Below are 8,179 nucleotides of genomic sequence, written 5' to 3'. Positions count from 1 at the left end.
AGTTAGCCCCCAGTTATTAGTATGATAAATGTCTCTGAAAATCATGACCCAACATGTAACTCTGACATTCTTTCCGCCCCCTCTTCCGCAAGATTTCCCTGAGCCATGTTGGGTTCATTTTTGGTCTGCTTCAGTGCTGAGGTGTTGGGGGCCTCTGAGGCTCTGGCTCTCTGATTTGGTAGGAGTTGAGGGTGGTATTAATATATGGGCAAAAACAAATATTTAGAAGGCAATTTGGTGAGCATAATATATGCATTTAGCAAAGCAATAGTAGTAGCTTCCCCCCAGGGCTTATGTTCTCCCCATTTGTAGGCTTTGACTAGGTTTTCAGCAGCAGGTATGAATCCCCTCCAGTGGAGTAGGCTTCAAATTCAATCAGAGAGCATTTGTTTCCCCCACAACAGACATGCACCAGTTGGAACATTTTGCCTGGCTGGACAGTAGTGTAGCTTGCAGGGCCCACTGCTGGTTAGACATGTGGTGACTTTTCTTCCCTGGCAGGCTGTTTACCTTATTTATTGAGACAGACTCTCTCACTTGAACTCAGAGTTTGCTGAGCTGGTTTAGCTAGCTAGGCTCCCTAGAGATCCTGTCTCCACCTCCTGAGCTCTAGGATTACAGGTAGGCTACCACACCACTGGCATTTATGTGGGTACAGGTAGTTTGAACCCAGGTCCTCATGCTCGTGAAGTGTTTTTTGTTTTTTTTTGTTTTTTTTTGTTTTTTTTTTATCAACTAAGCCATCTTCTGATCATTAAATCATTATTTTGAAGATGGTAAATAAAGGAAAAAATGAAGCAGTAATCCAGCTCTTCCTATATAAATTATATCACAGGGTAATGAATAGAAGTCAAAAGGAATCATTACTTTATAAAAATATTACAACTACTGCAACAGGAGTTAAATACGATTGTTTTTCAATTCCTAGTGTATAATGGATCCAGACATTGAACATCCACACCTGGATTCTTCCAAATAGTAACTTTTTTTTTCTTCAAACAGGTAACTTAAAAAGAAAAAAAAAAAAAGCTGGGCGTGGTGGCACATACCTTTAATCCCAGCATGCGAGAGACAGAGGTAGGTGGATTGCTGTGAGTTTGAGGCCACCCTGAGACTACATAGTGAATTCCTGGTCACCCTGAGCTAGAGTGAGATCCTAGCTTGAAAAACCTTAAAAAAAAAAAAAAAAAAAAAAAAAGCTGGGCATGGTGGTACATGGGTTTAATCCCCTATCTTGGAAAAAATATTTGGGACACTATGAAAAGATCGAACATAAGAATTCAGGGTATAGTAGAAGGAACAAAATTTCGTTCCAAAGACATAGTAGGCATTTTCAACAAAATCATAGAAGAAAACTTCTCCCCAAATTGGGAAAGAGATGCCAATGCAGATACAGGAAGCCTTTAGAATACCAAACAGACAAAACCTGGAAAGAACCTCTCCTTGCCATATTATAATTAAATTACCAAACATACAAACCAAGGGAAATGTATTGAAAGCAGTTAGAAAAATCAAGTCAGGGTGGGAGGGATGGCTTAGTGGTTAAGACATTAGCCTGCAAAGCCAAAGGATCCAGGCTTGATTCCTCAGGACCCACGTTAGCAGTGGCTGGAGGCCCTGATATGCCCATTCTCTTTCTCTCTCTCTCCCTCTTTCTCTAAATAAATAAATAAATAATAATAAAATTTTAAAAAGAAAAATAAAAATCCAGTCACATACAAAAGCAAGGCAAGACTTTCAGAATCACAGCAGATTACCCAACACAACTTTAAAAGCCAGAAGGGCTTGGAATGATGTATTCCAAGTTCTGAAAAATAACAACTGTCAACCAAGGTTACTTTATCCTGCAAAGCTATCCATTCAAATAGAAGGAAAAAATAAGGGCAGTCCACAACAAAAGCAGGTTAAAGGAATATTTGAAGACAAAATCAGCTTTACAGAAAATACTTAACAGGATCCTTCATGCTGAGGAGAAAGAAAAACACACATATAAGGAACCTGTAAAAAACAAACCATATTCACTAGTTAGTTATTCATACTAGTTAATACAAGAAAGCAAAGGTAAAACCAGAATTCCAAAACAAGAAAAATGTTAAAGACAAATACATACTTTTCAATAGTAACTCTTTAAAATTTTTTTTGTTCATTTTTATTTATTTATTTGAGAGCGACAGACAGAGAAAGAGGTAGAGAGAGAGAATGGGTGCTCCAGGGCCTCTAGGCACTGCAAATGAACTCCAGATGTGTGCGCCCCCTTGTGCATCTGGCTAATGTGGGTCCTGGGGAAAGGAGCCTCAAACCCAAGTCCTTAGGCTTCACAGGCAAGCGCTTAACTGCTAAGCCATCTCTCCAGCCTGGATTCTGTTTTTTAACCCAGTCTGCAAACCTGTCTTTTAGTTGGTACATTGAGGCTGTTGATATTAAGAGTTATTATTGGGGCTGGAGAGATGGCTTAGCAGTTAAGCACTTACCTGTGAAGCCTAAGGTCCCCGGTTCGAGGCTCAATTCCCCAGGACCCACGTTAGCCAGATACACAATGGGTCGCACATGTCTGGAGTTCATTTGCAGTGGCTGGAAACCCTGGCACGCCCATTCTCTCCCTCTTCCTCTCTCTGTCTCTCCCTCTCTCTCACTCTCATTCTCAAATAAATACATTAAGATAAAAAAAAAAAAGCAGGATCCTTCAACTTGTTGCTTCCAAGAAACTTACCTTTCTACAAAGGATGGACACCATCTTAGGGTGAAAGTTTGGAAAATGGTGTTTCAAGCAAATGGGCCTAGAAAACAAGCAGGGATTGCTATCCTAATATCTGACAAGGTAGACTTCAGTCCAACATTAGTTAGGAAAGATAAGGAAGGTCATTTTATATTGATTAAAGACACATTCCAACAGGAGGACATTATAATCCTAAACATATATGCACCTAACATGGGGGCTCTCAACTTCATCAAGGAAATGCTATTAGAACTAAGGTCACAGATAACACCAAACACAGTTGTAATGGATGACTCTAACACCCCACTCTCATCAATTGACAGGTCATCCCAGAAAAAAAAAAATAAATAAACAGAGTTGTGTCTGGATTAAATGAGGCCATAGAACAAATGGGCTTAACAGATATCTACAGAACATTTCATGCAAATGCTGCAGGATATACATTCTTTTCAGCAGCACATGGAATATTCTCTAAAATAGACCATATATTAGGACATAAAGCAAATCTTAGAAAATACAGGAAAATTGAAATAATTCCTTGCACTCTATCTGATCACAATGGGATCAAACTACAAATAAATAGCAAGCAAAGCCATAGAGCATACACAAAATCATGGAAACTAAACAATACACTACTAAGTGGTGAATGGCTCAAGGAAGAAATCAAGAAGGAAATCAAAAAATTCATAGAGTTAAATGATAATGAGAACACAACTACCCAAACCTTTGGGACACAATGAAGGCAGCCTTTAGAGGGAAATTTGTAGCTTTAAGTGCCTATATTAAGAAATTACAAAGGTCACAAGTAAACAACTTAATGTTTCACCTTAAACCTTTGGATAAAGAACAAGGAAAACCAAAAATCAGTATAAAATTAGAGATGAAAAAGCCACCATCACAACAGATACAGAGAAATTAAGAAAAAAATCACAGGGACTTTAATTCCACCATTTGGGAGGCAGAGGTAGGAGGATCACCATGAGTTTGAGGCCACCCTGAGACTACATAGTGAATTCCAGGTCAGCCTGAGTTAGAGTGAGATCCTGCCTCAAAATCCAAAATAATAATAATAATAATAATAATAATAATAATAATAATAAATCATAGGGACATACAATAAGAACATATACTCCATTAAGTTTGAAAATCTGAAAGAAATGGATGATTTCTTTGATTTATATGATGTACATAAAATAAATCAAGAAGAGATTAACAACATATAAACTATAACAAGTATGGAGATCTAACAATCATCATCAAAAATCTCCCAACTAAAAAAAGCCCAGGCCCAGATGGGTTCACTAATGAATTTTACCAGACCTTCAGGGAAGAACTAACACCAATGCTTCTTTTTTTTTTTTTAATTTTTATTAACATTTTCCATGATTATAAAATATATCCCAGATTCTTAAACTTTTAAATAAAATAGAAAAAGAGGGAATCCTACCAAACTCCTATGAAGCCAGCATCACCCTGATACCAAAACAACAACAACAACAAAAAACAAAAACAAACAAAGCAACACCATCAAAATAAATTACAGACCAATCTCACTCATGAACATAGATGCAAAAATTTTCAACAAAATATTGGAAAACAGAATACAAGAATATATCAGGAAGATCATTTACCCCAACCAAGCAGGCTTTATCCCAGAAATTGAGGGATGGTTCAACATATGCAAATTGATAACTGTAATACATTATATAAATGGACTGAAGGACAAAAGTCACATGATCATCTCATTTGATGCAAAAAAACATTTGAGGAATTGAGCTTCGAACCAGGGTCCTTAGGTTTCACAGGGGGTGCATGCATCTGGAGTTCGTTTGCAGTGGCTGGAAGCCCTGGTGTGTCCATTCTCTCTCCTCTCTCTCTCTCTCTCTCTCTCTCTCCCTCTTTCTCTCTATGGCTGTTGCTCTCAAATAAATAAATAAGAATAAACCAAAAAAAATTAAAAAAACAAAATCATTTGGCAAAATCCAACATCCTTTCATGAGAAAAGTCCTACAGAGACTGGGAATAGAAGGAACATATCTCAACATAATAAAGGCTATTTATGACAAACCTACAGCCAACATAATACTAAATGGAAAAGAAACTTGAAGCTTTTCCACTGAAATCAGAAACAAGACAAGAGTGTCCACTGTCCCCACTTTTATTTAATATAGTACTGGAAGTCTTAGCCATATCAATAAGGCAAGAGACACACATAAAAGGGATACAAACTGGAAAGGAAGAGATCAAGTTATCATTATTTGCAAGTGAAATTATTTTATACATAAAGGACCCTAAAGACTCTATGAGAAAGCTATTAGAGCTGATAAACACAGCCATGTAACAGGATACAAAATAAACACACAGAAATCAACAGTCTTCCTATATACTAACAACAAACACACAGAGGATGAAATCAAAGAATCTCTCCCATTCATATTTGCATCAAAAAAATAAATGAAGCACCTTAGAATAAACCTAACCAAGGAAGTGAAGGATCTCTACAACGCAAACTAAAACACTTATGCAAGAAATTGCAGAAGACACTAGGAAATGGAAAGATATCCCTTGTTCTTGAATCAGAAGAATCAATATTGTGAAAATGGCAACCTTACCAAAAGCAAGCTACACATTTAATGCAATCCTCATCAAATACCAATGGAATTCTTCATGGAAATAGAAAAAACAATCCAAAAATTCACTTGGAAGCACAAAAAAACCCTTGAATATCTAAAATAATTTTGAGCAGCAAAAATAAGGTTGGTGGTTTCACTATACCTGATTTTAACCTACATTACAGAGCCATAGTAAAACAACAACAACAACAACAAAATAGAACAGACATGTAGATCAGTGGAACAGAATAGAGGACCCAGATGTAAGTCCAGGTAGCCATAGCCACCTGATCTTAGACAAAAATGCCAAAAATGCTCATTGGAGAAAAGACAGCCTCTTCAGCAAATGGTGCTGGGAAAACTGGATATGTATCTGTAAAAGAATGAAAATAGATCCTTATCTCTTGCCACACACAAGAATTAAGTCCAAATGGATCAAAGACCTTAATATGAGACCTGAAACTCTGAAATTTCTAGAGGAAAAAGTAGGGGAAACCATTCAACATATTGGTATTGGCAAAGACTTTCTGAATATAACTCCAGTTGCTCAGGAAATAAAACCACAGATCAACTGCTGGGACCTCATGAAATTACAAAGCTTTTGTACAGCAAAGGACAGTGAATAAAGCAAAGAGGCAACCTACAGAATGGGAGAAAATCTTTGCCAGCTATACATCTGATAGAGGATTAATATCTAGGATATACAATGAACTCAAAAAATAATAAAGCCAGGCATGTTGGTGCACACCTTAATCCCAGCACTCAGGAGTCAGAGGTAGGAGGATCACCATGAGTTTGAGGCCACCCTGAGACTACATTCTGAATTCCAGGTCAGCCTGAGCTAGAGTGAAACCATACCTTGGAAAACAAACAAACAAACAATCAAATTAAAAAATGGGCTAAGGAACTAAATAGAGTTCTCAAAAGAAGAAATACAGATGGCATATAAACATATAAAAAAAAGTTCTACATCTCTAGTCATCAGAGAAATGCAGATTAAAACTACATTGTGATTTCATCTCACTCCTGTCAGATTGGCTACCATCATGAAAACAAATGTCCATAAATGTTCGCGAGGATGTGGAAAAAGAAGCAACCTTCTACACTGTTGGTGGGAATGCAGTCTGGTCCAGTCATTGTGGAAATCAGTGTGGAGGTTCCTGAGTCAGCTAAAAACAGATCTACCATATGATTCAGTTATAGCACTTCTAGGCATACATCCTAAGGACTTGTCTCGCTACCTTATAGATACTTGCTCAATCACATTTATTGCGATTCTATTCACAATAGCTAGGAAATGGAACCAGCCTAGATGTCCCTTACCTGATGAGTGGATAACAAAGATGTGGCACATTTACACAATGGAGTTCTACTCAGCAGTAAAGAATAATGAAGTTATGAAAATTGCAGGAAAATGGATGGGTCTGGAAAGTATTATTCTAAGTGAGATAACCAAGGCCCAGAAAGCCAAACATCACATGTTGTCTCTCATATGTGTATCCTTGCTACAAATGATTGGACTTCTATGTGAGTAGGAAGATAACTCAGTAAGCTAGAAAGGAGACATACAGGGAACAGAAAGGGAGGGAGGGAGGGGGGACTTAATAGGATGGCAGTGTATATATGTAAGTACAAGAACAGGTTAATGGATGTGAAAAGGCCTAAGTGAGGTCAGGGGGAGAATTATATAAAGGAAAGGTGGAAGGAGGGCTAATAAAAATCTACGAGGATATAAATAAGTCATATGGAATCTTACTTTTTTAGACAATGGAACACTCAGGAGCCATAGATTGTTACTAGAAAAATTTCAGTGCCAGGACTGGATAACTTCCAGTGACTTAGTGGCCAGGGAGGTTCCTGATGCCTCCAAAACATTATAGGCCATTGCTGAGGCCCTTGGTTTCCCACCAGGAATAGATGGTAAGACCCTATTGCTGAAGACTCTACATACTTGGGCTGCAAGGTCGCTGAGAAATCCTGCTGGAGCTGAGCTGAAAACTTCCTTCATGTAGACCAGTTGACAGAAACTTGAAAAAGCCATGCTGCATGCAGTTCAATGGGAAAGAGAGAGATGACCAGTGAAGGTACTCAGCAGTGGATACTTCAAGCCTTATATTTGGCCAGCGAGGCCAAATGAACCAATGGGTGCAATAGTGGCACTTCTGTTATGGGGGAAACCAACCACTCTCTAATTGGACTGGAGGCCCGATTCATGGGAGGGAATACATCCCTGATACTGAAAACCTACAGCAGGGGTAGTCAGGAGCTCTAGGGGTATAACGTCTGCTGGTGTCTGGCTAAATGTGTGTGTATGTGTGTATATATATATATATATATATATATACACACACACTGTGCTCACCAAACTGCCCAGTAAGCACTTCTCTTAATGTTCATACCCATATATTAATGCTACTCTCACTTTTGGTTAGAGAAGCTTCTCTTTTCAGATGGCAGTGACCTTGGAATGACTCAGAAGGCACTATGGTGCTGAGAAGTGACAGGGGAATGCTCAGCACTGAAATATGTCTCTCACACCTTTCAAGGCTCAGAGTCCATTGCGGAAGAGGTGGCAGGAAGAATGTAAGAGCCAAAGGAAGGGTAGGACTCCTTACAATGTGCTCCTCCAGACACAAAATGGTCTGGATATCCATGACCTCATAGTGCCTGACACTACCTACACAAGACCATCACAATAGGAAAAAAAGATCATGACATCAAAATAAAAGACTGATTGAGAGGGGGAGGGGATATGATGAAGAGTGGAGTTTCAAAGGGGAAAGTGGGGGGGAGAGGGTGGGAATTACCATGGGATATTGTTTACAATTATGGAAGTTGTCAATAAAAGTAA

Source organism: Jaculus jaculus, chromosome 7, assembly GCF_020740685.1.
Source record: "Jaculus jaculus isolate mJacJac1 chromosome 7, mJacJac1.mat.Y.cur, whole genome shotgun sequence".
Lineage (NCBI taxonomy): Eukaryota > Metazoa > Chordata > Mammalia > Rodentia > Dipodidae > Jaculus > Jaculus jaculus.
This window is presented reverse-complemented; position numbering follows the sequence as displayed.